Source organism: Phocoena sinus, chromosome 6, assembly GCF_008692025.1.
Source record: "Phocoena sinus isolate mPhoSin1 chromosome 6, mPhoSin1.pri, whole genome shotgun sequence".
In the NCBI taxonomy this organism is placed as follows: Eukaryota; Metazoa; Chordata; class Mammalia; order Artiodactyla; family Phocoenidae; genus Phocoena; species Phocoena sinus.
Window position 1 is genome coordinate 102,363,982 of NC_045768.1, and position 14,427 is coordinate 102,378,408.

The 14,427-nt window shown below is 39.2% G+C and overlaps 1 pseudogene; it reads left to right on the forward strand.

The window, feature by feature from the left end:
* The first annotated feature begins 4,925 nt into the window (after nt 1–4,925).
* On the forward strand, nt 4,926–13,485 carry LOC116755053 (annotated as a pseudogene).
* The last annotated feature ends 942 nt before the right edge of the window (nt 13,486–14,427 follow it).

Sequence of the window (14,427 nt, forward strand, 5' to 3'; positions counted from 1 at the left end):
AGCCATTGGTTGAAAAATGGAGCAATGTGAACCTAAGTGCCCCAATGAGGATCAAACCCACAACCTTGGCCTCACGTGTTCCCTGTGTTAATAGAGCTCACCGCCAATTATGTCCAAGGGACTGGCCCCACAGTAGCCTCATCAGTATGTTAAGGGTATTTTACCTGTGACTCGGGTAGGACCAATGAGGGCATATGTAAGGAAGCACAAAAGCTTATTTTAGTATTATCTATTTAACTGTTCATTAACTGCCCCCAAGGTATGCAATTCCCCCTTAAATGTTATAACTAAACGTATAATGGCTCCAATAATCATGTCAGTTAGTTCACTTTATACACATTATCTTACACAGTCCTTACAATTAGTCTCTGAGGTTGACGTTATTTTCTTTTTACTCATGAGGATGCTAAGGCTCAGACACATTAAGGAATTTTCCTAAGTTAGCATGGCAAGAAAGTGGTCAAACTAGATTTCATACACAGATCTAGCTGGATCCTAGAGACCCTAGAGCCTATACTCTTAAGTCTCATGCTTTGTTCAATAAAGTTGATTGCATCAGACACAGAAGAAACTTTAGTATTAATCCTGTCCACACTGAGGCCCAGAGAAATGGAGATATTTTCCAGTGACTCAAAGTCAAGGGCAGAGTTTGGAATAGAAGTCAGATGTACTCATCCTAGCCTGGAAATCTTTCTACTACAACATGTGAGGGTTATTCATTGCTATAATATAAAGCTCCAGGAGGAATAAGCACCTGTCCCAGGACCTATTATTCCTTGGTGGGAATGACCATGACCTTCTGGTGAATGTTCCATTCTTTCTTTAAAATCTAATGAGATGTTATTTTCTTTGGAAAGCCATCCTTGATACTTCAGTATACTGTCACTCTCTTCTTCCTTTATATACTTATTCTTGTCTTACCATGTCATCTAAATCATATCATAACATATAAATCACATGCCTTTATCTCCTTTAAGATTGAGCTTCTTGAGAGCAATCACCATATCATTCATCTTGGTACCCTTCGCGTATAAAAACAGGTATATAGCAAGCAATAAATGTTTCTGCAATTAATTTTTTAAAATTTCCATTTCCTCAAGAAAACCATGATTAATACAGTCTTCTAAGTTTTATCCAAATAGAACCAAAGAGAACTTTAAAGAAATCATTATGTCCATTGTTTTTTAGCCAAGTATTTATTGAATAGGTAACTTTCCATGTTTGTTTGAGCCATAAAAACCTAAATACAGAATTACTCTCAATGAAATGCAATTTTTCCTTTTATTTTTATAGGAACCACCAGTATTCCAAATTTCTTAGCAAGAGATACCTTTTTGCAGTCTTACTACTAGCCCTATTGGTGCATACACCATTGGGAATATGCTTCTAGACAAAAGATTCTCACCCAACTCCATGTACAGAGGTTCTCCTACATTATTGTCTGTTCACATAGGTTTCTATTCCCCTGATGCATTGTTAAATATTGGAAAAAGAAAAAAATCTATAGTCAAAAACTTTGTTTCATGTTCCAAATCTTCCATTTACTTTCTAAGTGAATGTGTGTAAATCTCTCCAGCATTTTGAGCCCAGCAAAAGGGGATTAATACTACGGGCAATCTACTTCTTGGCAAAGTAGTGCAAATCAACTGAGTAGTACTTGTAAAAGTGCTTAGTCCTGTCTGTTAAGGGTAGTCCTAGTTGTTATTATATGTTCAGATTTTGCTCACACGCATGGCATCTACTATCCTAATATCTGTCATTTTGCCACTCCAAAGGATAAAATATAAATATAAGTGAAATATCATTTTATCTCAAACTTCAGACAAAATTCCCAAATGATTTACCTTTTACAGAATTTTATCCAGATTAATGAGTAATTGTTCTTCATGGAAAGACACTGAATGAAAAAATAAGCTTTCTAATTGTTTAGTTATAATTAAAAATAAGTAGTTTGAGTTGGTAGGGTCCTTCTCCAGGGTCCTAGGACTGTGTCTATTTTATGTTATTTTGGTGAGTGCTATTGGAGTTTACTATTTTCTGACGAGGGTGTTAGGGTATTTCGTTTGGAGAAAGTTAATGAGCATATATGTGAAAGTGTTCCTTGACGCTTGCACAAGAAAACTGTGGGGACCAGAAACACTACTGGTGTTCCCCTGCTCATCCTTTTCCTACTTATAACACCATCAACATAAAGGTCCTTCGACAGACACCTGACAAAAACTAGTAAGGACAGAACGAGCAACTCTACACCATTGTTCCTTGAAGAAAGGTAGTCTCCAGATCAATGAATCACTGTTTCTACAAGCAATCCCAAGCACAGAAAATGTTATCTTGTAGTATCAAAGACATCCTTAAAATTATATTAAACGAGATGCAATCTCTGCACAGTTAGCTACAATACTAATATTGAAATAGAGATGATTTGGATGTTTACTGTCGATTTTTGCTATAACATTTTAAGCACAGAGACTTTTAAAAAATATTTAATGTTCCAAATTGCACCCTGCATTTATGAAATCCCTCCAGGTTGTGAAGACTGAATTTTAGACCTCCCATTAGAATACAGTGTACCCAAAACAAAAAAAAAAAATCAAGACAGCACATAAGAGTTTCATATATTTTTTCCTGAATATCAACAGAATGGGAACTGCATAGAAAATTCTCCACCTACAATTCCTCGGTCATGGACTTGAAAATATACTGACAAAGTTCATCTTTACTGTGACATCTTAATGTACCTTACCCATATTCAGATAGCCGGAGCAACCAGAAAATTAACTCTGTATTTCCATATCACACTCACCCTCACTTTCTCTTCTCACCTCCTGCTTGAGAACTGTCTCTTTCCCCAAGTAACTTAAACAAGTCTTTGATTTTGTTTTTATAAAGAAAAAGGTATTGAGAATAGGATTCATCTTACATAAGGAGTTAACATAAGATTCAGAATTTCTTCAACCATTGATTAGTAATGGGATCTTATAAAATGTCAAAGGGCATTTATTCTATGAAAATAAGGGTAACGGTAAGAAATAGTACAATTTGGTGAAAGCGTGTACACTCATTATAATTAAAATTTTTCATTTGATAAAAGGCCTTGATAGAGGTGACAATATTCTCATGAACACCAATGTCTAGAAGCATTTGACATGCAATCATGAATCACTGTGGTCAGCGAGATAAAGAGAAACTTACCCCGAAAAACAAGATTAGAGGAAAGGGAATCAAATTTTACTTGCACATTTGAGGCTAACTGAGGGATATCAACAAGAACAGAGTTGGAGCTCAGAAGAGAAGGTCGATGTCTTGATAAAGATTGAACTATCCAGATGTCACTTCTAGAAACCCAGTGACAGTTACCTGGTCAATTTAGTGCTATTATACTTAAACCCATAGATAGATAAACAATAGATAGATGATAGGTAGATAGATAGGTAGTTAGAGATATTGATATATAAATGAAGTAAAAACAGCACTCAACTATAAAGCATCGTATAGTTTGTTAGTTCCATTTTAGGTCAATGACTATGAATGACTGCACAGTGGATAATAAAATTTATTTCCTGGTGGGGTGAATTTTGTGAAATTGTTATGGTTATTGATGGTTGCATGCCTCTCCTTTCATCTTGCTACCTTCAAGGACAGCCAACCTTATCAAGGAGGATTAATAAAAATGGAAATTTACTTTTATTACTATCAACTAATATTTACTGAGAGCCTACTAGTACATGCCATCTTGTGCATTGTTTCATTTATCTTCACAATGCCCTTGTGAGGCAGGGACTATTATCTCTTCCCTCTGCCTTATGAATGAGTAAACAGCTCGGACATGGTAAATAATTCACTCCAAAGAAAGCATTAGAACTTCAATATGAACTAAAATCTAACTACTAAACCTTATGTGTCTTTTCAGCAGCCCTTACTGACCATTTTTTATTCACTTAACTGGCATTTATTAAAGTAGTTATTGTAGAGAAAGTGACATAGCCCTAGTTAATTACAGAGACTTTAGAGTCAGAGAAGGCTAAAATTCCAGCTTTGTCATTTACAAGCTGTTTAGCCTTGAGGAAGTTACTTATCTTCTCTAAGCATTAACTACCTCATCTATAAAGCGAGGATTAAAAAGATGAGTAATTCAGAGGACTGTTTTGATAATTAAAGAAAATACTGCAGACAAAATACTTAGTTCAAAGCCCAGGTCATAGTAAATATTCAGGAAATGGCAACTTCTCTAATTGTGATAAATATGCCATGGCCTCTGCCCTCGAGGACCATAGATTTAAAGAGGGAAGGTGAGATGTATATCAAATGACTGTAATAAATAATTGAAAAAGGCATTGTGAGAGTTGAGAGTAAAGAGTCATAAATTCAGTCTAGTGAGATCATGGGTGTCATCGTGAAGGAGGACACATTTTATTAGGGCCTTGAGGAATTGGCTTCCGTAGATTCAGTGACAGGGCACCCCAAGGAGAGGCATGAGCAAAGCTGGAGGCAGGAAAATACTAAGCTTGGTGGATAAACGAAGAGAACTGAGATTGACTCAAACATAAGCTCTATGCAGGAATGCAGTGGAGACCAGACTATATGTTAGAGACTTGAATGTACACCTAAGGAATCGTTTCTTTACTTAGAGGATAATATAGAACCTTTGAAGATTTTTAAGAGAGGAGTCATAGGAATGAGATTGAACTATTAAGATGTAAATGTAAAGTGTTGGGAAAAAGGAAAAGGAAAAATACAACAATTATGTGGGCCAATTAAAGAGAATGTATGGAAGTCAAACTGAGCAATCAGGGTGCTTGAGCCAAGCAGAGCAGTGGGAGGGTAATGCAGAGAAAGGGACTATCTCTGAGGGTGATAGACACATAAACTAGACAGGAGTCGGCAAATATTAGGCAAAAGAGACAAGGAAGAAGAAAGAATAAAAGATGACTGAAATTTCAAGTCTGAGTTGTGAGGACAGCAGAGGAATTTTCAAAAGACAGCAATCAGAAAAAAAGACCAGCTTTGCAGAGCACATGATGAGCTCTCTTGACATACTGCATTTGAAACCAGACGGCTATGTAGAGGTGCTAAAAGAACAATCAGAACCGTGTGACTGCAACTTAGGAAAGACTAAATCATGGGGTAACTGATTTGAATCATCACAAGGCAGAGAAGTGAAGTATCCTTTGCTGAATGAAAACGCTGAGGTAGAAAGAGAGAAGAACCAGGAACAAAACTGCTTGCAGGAAGGGGAAAAGAGTCACAGAAAAGACAGGGAAAGAAACCAGAATGTTAAAGCATCACAAACCCAAATAAGAAGTTACAAGGAAAATGGAAGGTCATCACAGCAAAATGGTACAGAGCAATCAATGATAAAAATTAGTAAGACCAATATTAACACTAAAAATAAGAATTCATTGGTGCGTTCACTTTGCAAATACTTTCACAGTTTCTCATGATATCAAACACAGAGATACTATATGAACCAGCAATTCTACCCCTAGGTATCTACCCAGAGAGAAATGAAGACATATGTCCACACACAGACTTGTACACAAATGTTCATAGTAGCATTATTCATGATAGGCAAAAATGGAACAACCCAAATGTCCATCAACTTATTAATGGATAAACAAAATACGGTTTATCCATACAATGCAATATTATTTGGCAATAAAAAGGAATAAAACACAGGACTAGCTAAAATCAGGATGAACCTTGAAAACACTATGATAAATGAAAGAAGTTAGTCATGAAAGACTACATACTGCATTATTCCATTTATATGAAATGTCCAGTATAGGCAAATCCATAGAAATAGAAAGTAGATTAATATTTGCCTAGGGATAGTGGAGACTGAACAGAATGGGTAGGGACTGCTAATGGGTATAAGGTTTTTTCCCAGGGTTATAAAAATATTCTAAGGTTATATCTTGATGACTGGACAACTATGTAGATATACTTAAACCACTGAATTGTACACTTACGTTGGCTGAATTTTATAGTGTATAAATCAAATCCCAATAAGTCTGTTTTAAAAGGAAGAAGAATCCACTGGTTAAGTTTAAAAAAAGCAATTTCTGCAAACTGATAGAATTCAAAGGCATAAAAGCTTCCGATATGAATCACATTTAAGAAGTTTATTAGTGAGGTATGGCCATAAGGTAAATCAAATGAAATCTTAAATATGACTCTAAGATGATTCTGAGTGTCTCTGCAAATGAAATTCTGGCAATCCATTAATGTTCTCCCTGGAGGAGAGTAAAAAAGAAAGGTGCGGGTGTGACTGCAATTGCTGAGACCTGATTTCAACTTATTTACACGACTTCAAGATAATAACCCATAGATTTTTGGGAAAAGGCTAAGACTTAGTTATGACAACTCAAGTCACTGAGAACATCTTTCATCCCCAATAGACCCTTCATCAGACATCAAAGGGTCCATAGTAAAGCCACTGAGAGGACACCTGGCACAGTCTTACTGTGGTGGTAACATCAAGGGCATCAACCAAAGGTTATATGTGTGGGATGCTGGAATATTATCGGATGTTATACAACTGATCAGCACCCTGGGGCATTTGGTTGGGTCTCGCGGTCTCAGCACCAAAAGTATTCAGTTATCAGAAGACAGAAATGAATATGCCTGAGTACAAAAGGAATATTAATGCTAATTGAATAACCTATGTATTATATTAATGACTCAAAATTTTCAGGAAAAGAATATTAAGATTAAACAAAATGTGACATTGTAATAAATGTATATACTCGAAGCAATAAAAATCCTAAATATTAACAAAATACCTCAAAGAAATAGTATAGGCTCTACTAGAGAAATAATTTCTCTTTCAAATACCATGTTTTCGGTTCTTAAAATATGGATGAGTGAATAAAAGGAGTAAATGATAAGTATTCTTATGTGTGAATAAATTAATAGATAACACATTCTTATTAAATTCCCTGACTCCAAACCACTTGGACTTATTAAAGAAACAAGTGGTTTAGGCTATTGTTTGCTTCAACACTGAATAGTGACCCAACTGATTAATGCTTGTGGAAAACCTACCCTTAAGTAGCTTTTATAAAATGAATTAGTGCTTCTGAAATTATAGAACATATACTTCAGCACCTCAGAAAACTTCTGATGGCTAATCAATGGTTAAATACCATTCTATTTCCAATCTTCTGAGCTATTTCATTAATATAATGAAACTGAGACACCACAGCTTCAGGGCCTACATCCCCTGTGATTCTAAGATTAATGTGTAGAGCACAGCCCTTCAGAACAAGGAGCGTAGAGCAGGAACGTCCTGCAATTTATCAGCTCAATGGATTGATGATGAATTCAATTCAACAATTTTTTGAATGCCTACTATGTGCCGGACACAGGATTGTTCTAAAGGATACAGAGAAATGTAAATCATAAATACTCTATTCAATATAGTGAGTGGGTTAGATTTAAAAGATAAATTTAACTTTGAGTAATATAAATACTAAAAGAGGACTAAAATAAAATGTATTTTCAAATTTTAAAGTAAGAAACATGTTTGAAAAATCAGGAACGCTTTCAATCAGAAAATTATCTTTGACAGAAGATTAGAATAATACCATCTTTTAAGTATTTGTGTGACAAGCATATCACATCTATTTTCTCATTTAATCCTAGAAATAACACTCTGAGGTAGATATGAAAATCTCCATTTTACAAATGAGAAAACCAAAGTTCCAAGACATTACTGAATTTCTCAAGTTCACGCGTGGTCAATAAATAGAATCTGAGTTCAAACCCAAATCTATCTAGTTCCCAAGGTTTAACCAGGTCGGTATAATGGTTTTAATAACACAGAATGTTGAAACAAGCAGAACTGTTGTCAAATTTCCCCAGATGTGGAGGATTAAAGTGCAAAGGTATATGAACCAAAGACCATAGGGATGTTGGTCGACTGTCAGTAATCCACACAAGCACAGTAGGAGAGAATATTTGAGTGCTCAAGGACGAAAGAGAGCTTTGAATGCCACTTTGGACCTTTTTGGTGAAAAATGCAAAACCACTGAAGACTTTTAAAAAGGGAGTAAAATCACCAGAACTCTTATTCTAAAAGACTGTCCAGGTAACAGTCTATGGAAAAGATTATTCATTGAACAATAATATCCATAAAGAACACCCACTCCCCAATTAAAATTATTAGTGGTAATTAGAAGATTGTTTATTGAAAATGTTGACTATGGGTAAGAAGAGGAAGTTTGGAAAGCATTTGACGTGAATGAGTATCGAGTGAAACTGAGAGATAAGAAGGTGTTAAGAGATATTTTAAAAATTCTGCCAGACTCACTGTTTTGTGGTGATTATCCATACTGGACTCTGAAGAGCCAATAATCTCTCTGTCCGCATAAAGATATTTTTCTCTCCAAGTGATGCTGTTTTGTCGAAGGTCACATTTTCTTTGAATAGTTCCAACGGACACTTTATAATATATTCATTGCACATTTTAGATCTATTAAGCATATTTTTCTCATTTCATCTTCAGATCATTGTTCATAATCCATTATTTGTTGAAAACTTTCCAAACTAGGGATTGTGTTGAGTCCTGGGGACAGAAACAAAAATAACAAAGGTTATACAGCATACCAAGGGACATAGACATGTAAACAAAGCATGACAATATGTTGTATTATGAGTGTATAATAGACACATATAAAAATCACTATATATATCCATCAGGATCTCACTATAACCATTTCAAATATTTGTAACAGAAAAATGTAAGTAGCTGGCTACTTACTCAGAAGAGGCAGGATCTGAGCAGCTGAAGAGTGAACAATAAGATAACCTAGAGATTTTCCAAAGCAGACAGTCTCTACCAATCATAGATGGGAGAAACAAGGAGAGGAAGTGATTGTAGTGGGTTGAATGGTAGACCTCCCCCAAAATATGTCCACATCCTAATACCTGGAGCCAGTGAATATTATCTTATTTGGAAAAAGGGTCTTTGCAGATGTAATTAAAGATCCTGAGATGAGATTATCTTGAACTAATCAGGTGGACCCTAAATCCAAAAAAATTTTCTTTCAAGAGACAAGAGTAGAAGATGCAGAAAGAGAAGAGAAGACCACCATGTAAAGACAGAGGCATAGATTGGAGTAATGCTGCCATAAGCCAAGGAGCACCTGGAACCACCAGAAGCTGGAAGAGACAAGGAAGAATTCTCTTCAAGAACTGTTGGAAGGAGCTTATCCCTACTGAAACCTTAATTTCAGACTTTTGGCCACCAGAACTGGGAGAGAATAAATTTCTATTGTTGGGAATCACCAAATTTGTAGTAATTTGTTACAGCAGCCCCAGGAAACTAATACCATGTTGTTACCAGAGCTAGGGTTCCCCACTTGGAGCTGGAACAGAAGCAAGCATGTCAAGAGGGAGGAATTTCAGAAGGAACATACTCACTACTAGAAAAGTCACTCAATGAAGGGAGGGAAGGGAAGAGCCCATCCCCCATCTCCTGCCAGTGATGCCAGCCACAAGCTTCAGATGCTATATAGGAGCTTGGAGAATGCATCCTGGAAAAGCCAGTCCCCCACCACGCAGAGCAGAACCAGCAAGGACAAAGAATATTTCTAAGAGCCACGGTGTCAGCACCAGTATGCTATGGGAGCACAATGGATAAGTAAAGCTTGCTATATCAAGGCATTTTCAGAGAAGGTGAAATTTAAGCTTTATCAAGATGAATGATTAGAAATTCATCAGGCAGTGGAGGAAAGGTATTGAATGGGAAGAAAAAACATGTGCAAAATGAAGTTCAGAACCCTATGCAGTCTTCCTGTCCTCCACTTTTGTCCTGGTCCTCCATGTGGAAAACAAATGTGGACTGAGTCTAACTGTTAGGGGCAGGCCATGTAATTAGTCTGGGGTCTAATCTGAAGACTTAGCCATTTTAGTTTCAGGACAGAGAGAGAACAGGAAATCCCACTGGGAAATCCAAGCTCGAGTCATACACTCCAAATCAGTTTTAACAGAGAGGGCTGGGTTAAGCCCTTGTGGCAAGGCTGTGTTAGGTAACAGCTGATCCACAGTAGAAGAGTATTTTGATTCCTATTTGGTTTTCCACCTTGTGTATATATCTTATACATTGTATATAGGGAACCCCAGTGGAGATGAAGTGAGGAGTAAGATTTTCAATCCTCTGCCCTATTCCCCAAAAGAGAGGTTAGTTTTTAGTTCATTTGATCCATTCATATGTAAATGTTCATTACTCAGTTGACATACGTTTCTAAAATTTAAAATAAGTATGGGCATGAGACAGAGGTTTGGAAATATTCAGATAGGAATTTAAAACAAGGCATTGGATGATACCATCTAGGTAGAAGGTAGATGAGAACTTAGGACAGGGCTCTAGGGAACCTCCCAGTGAGAGACATATTGCTGTTGCTCTTGAGATATTCTACCACTATTCACCTGCAACTATGTGGGCCCTCTCCCCTTACCTTAAGCCTGAGCCAAAGTTATTAATAGAAGCTTAACTTTAACCCATTAGATAACCCTTTACTGCAGTATCTATTCTACAGGGTACTGGAAGAGATTGGTCTGAAAATGACACTGCAAAGCCATTGCAGCTCAGTAACCTTTTTTTTAGTCACCAATTCTACCTGGATTTCAACAAGAGAGATGAGGAAAAAAGGTACAATTACCTCCCTTGATTTATACTTCCTGAAAATATAATTCAATCTTTAAAGCCTGCACTCTTTTATTTCTTGCTTATTTGATCCTTTAAATCCTGTTCAAACGAAAATATAGTGATATTTTCTTATTTTAGCTCTCTTCTAAAGCGACCTTGAAAAGCTAAAGAAGATCTTACAGTACTTTCTTTTCTTGGGGTCTTGGTAAAAGAGGATGAAAATGCTGACTTGTCAGCTAAACAGCATCGGATGGTTACAAATGAATGCAGCCCTTCTCAGGGGACAAGACTGTAACCAGGCAGAGGCTGGCAGCCCTACAGCACTGCACATAAATGAATGATGCACTGCAGATAAAATGGGAATCAACCTGTTTTCTGGGCAGCAAGCCCGTTCAAGGAAGAAATTGTGCTCTTTCCTGGAAGTGCGCCATCCTCCTTGTCTGCATTCCCCAAATGCCTTTCATTTCTTCAAGAAAATATCAAATAAAGGACTGGCCTCAACGAAGAAGCCACTGCCCTACAGCGGGGGACTTTGACCTCTCCAAGCAGTTATCAAACTGCATTTTCTGAAGACAGAATCAGCTCCAACGATTTAGACATATTGGGAATGTTTGTTTCTTTACTGATTCATTTCAAAAGATGTTTATAAAACATCCCAAGTAAATCCGACTGAGAACATTTATGTCTATTTTCTAGCATTTGGAATGTTGATGGTAGCTTTAAAATCTGTGATTCTGCAATAACGAAGATCTTAAAATCAAAAAAGGTTTTAGAGCACTTTGAGTCTAGTGACGTAATCTATCCCTACCAGGAAATTTCCTTTACAGCATTCCAGGAGGTATTTTCCTTTGCAGTGTTCCTGGAAATTTCTGCTTTGTCCAGGGACAGGAACCCTACCCACTATAAGACAGCTCATCTCTTTGATTCAAAGTTCTAACTAACAGAGTTCCTCCTGATAGGAAGCCAACATGTACATTACCTATCTTCCCCCATCCTGCCACTCCGTTGAATCCTACCTGTTCTTCTACCGGAGAGTGTTCACATATTCCAAGGCTGCTTCGGATTGGCTGCCACCAAAATGGTGGCGCCCATGTTGCGGTCCTTTTCCTCAGGCAGGTGGTCTGGAGCCCCAGGCCCTTCAGGAGTCTCGCGCCTGGGGCTGCGTGAGGCTCACTCCGGCGCTCAGGGGTGGCCGGCGGTGCAGGAGTCCGGGGGTCTGTTCAAGAAGTTCTCCCCTAGGCTTCCCTGGTGGCGCAGTGGTTGAGAGTCCGCCTGCCAATGCAGGGGCCACGGGTTCCTGCCCCGGTCTGGGAAGCTCCCACATGCCGCGGAGCGGCTGGGCCCGTGAGCCATGGCCGCCGAGCCTGCGCGTCCGGAGCCTGTGCTCCGCAACAGGAGAGGCCGCAACAGTGAGAGGCCCGCGTACCGCAAAAAAAAAAAAAAAAAAGTTCTCCCCCAAAAGGGGTATGAAGATAGAATTGCCAGAGCTCTTCCACTGTGGCAAGGCGGGAAGCTTTCTCCAGACCATCTACTGTGGCCTCATCCCACGGCCGACTTGCTGCCTCTTGTGGGCCGTCTGCTGGCGCAGCTGCGCCCCTTTACCTACAAAGCGATTGCGCAGGTGGGAGGGGCCATTGCGCCTGCGCAGAGGGCTCCAGCAGCTGATCCGCATTTCTTTGCTGATGAGCCGACCTGCAGCTTCACAGCGCAGTACTCTATGCCCTTCCGAGCAGCTGTGGGCGGACGCCTGCGCATGAGCATCCAGACTCGTCGGCACTAGCGCCCTGAGATCATGAGGTCGAAAGAGTTCTTCTTATACTGAATGCTCCAGGCCTATGAACGAGTTCTTTTTTTTTTTTTTTTTTTTTTTTTGCGGTATGCGGGCCTCTCACCGCTGTGGCCTCCCCCGCCGCAGGGCACAGGCTCCGGACGCGCAGGCCCAGCGGCCATGGCTCACGGGACCAGCCGCTCCGCGGCACGCGGGATCTTCCCGGTCCGGGGCACGAACCCGCGTCCCCTGCATCGGCAGGCGGACTCTCAACCACTGCGCCACCAGGGAAGCCCTGAACGAGTTCTTATACTGAATGCTCCAGGCCTATAACTTCTACTACCTGTTCCAGCGTTATGGCTGTTGATCCGGCTGGGTGGATCTGATGAGCTAAGCAATCTCATGTCCGGGTATGATTTCATCCACAAGATGACTGGAGAAGACGTATTTGGAATCACTGTTCCCCTAATTACAAGTGAATCAAAACCATGAAAGTCATCTGACAGTGCTGTTTGGCTACACGGAGTTAAGATACCTCCCTTTGAATTGTATCAGTTGTCAGGCAGCAAGAGGATTCAATAGAAAGGTACCAAAAGCCCTTCACTTTTCCACCCCTTCCAGAGATTCATGACATAATGCAGCAGCGTGTCACAGAGCCAGAAAATCGGCGTCCTCTGAAACGACTTGCTGCAGAAGTAACAGAGTTTGTTCGTGGACCAGAAGGGCTGGATTCTGTGAAAAAGTATACACAAGCCCTTTGCCATAGTAGGATAAATGCACTGGAGGTTACGTCCGATCAAGAGTTAAAAGAGTTGTTTAAAGAAGCTTCATTTTCTGAAGTAGTTCTTAACCTTGCAACAAGTGTCCTAAATATAAGCTGCAAAACAAATGCCGTTCCGCATGGTCCACGAGGGTACCGGCTAACGGAAGGTGGAGTTGGTATGAATCACAGACAAGCAACAAATCCTGAGAGTGCTAGTTGTTGGACCACACATACTTGAGAATGGACTTTCATTCTTAATAATGGAAAAGGAATTTCTACACTATAAAACGGCTTCAGCTATGAGGAGAAACCCTGGTGGTTCAAACAAACATCCATCATTCATCCTCAAGATATAAGAAGGAACTTATACGTTTGCTTATGCTAATCAGAACAACAAAGAATGGAGTATACTCTAGGCTTCACACTGTAAGTAATTTCATTTTTTTATAAGGGCATTTTTATTTATTATTTATTTATTTATTTATTTTTGGCTGTGTTGGGTCTTCGTTTCTGTGCGAGGGCTTTCTCTAGCTGCGGCGAGCGGGTGCCACTCTTCATCACGGCGCGCGGGCCTCTCACTATCGCGGCCTCTCTTGTGGCGCAGCACAAGCTCCAGACGCGCAGGCTCACTAGTTGTGGCTCACAGGCCCAGTTGCTCCGCGGCATGTGGGATCCTCCCAGACCAGGGCTCGAACCCGTGTCCCCTGCATTGGCAGGCAGACTCTCAACCACTGCTCCACCAGGGAAGCCCAGTAATTTCATTTTTATGTAAGCTGGTTTATACATAAGGTGTTTGTGTGATGATGAAATATTTTATTTCCTGATCTGCAAACACCAAAGACCATGATTTCCTGGGTTAATCTTTTTTTAAAATTATACTCTATTAAAAAATTAAATTAAGTCTTTTTTATCCTGAAAAAAACCCCAATGCTTCTCATTTTACAGAAGCACAGCATCCATACTTACACATGTGTTATGAAGGATATGCCTGCAGTGAAACTGACCAGTACAGCACACTCCCTACAGTACTGCACTCGAGCAATAAATGTTAGCGTCTCTTTGATAATAACCTCTGAAGTTTGAGTAGCACTTGATAATTTCAAGGGACTTTTTGACATACTCTCTTAATTAAATAACTCCACAAAGTGAGGAGGAGGGTGTTATGATCTGCATTTCTCAGTTGAGGATATCTGTTCATTCCACAAATATGTATTACATGTATGACATGTGCCATACACTGTTCTA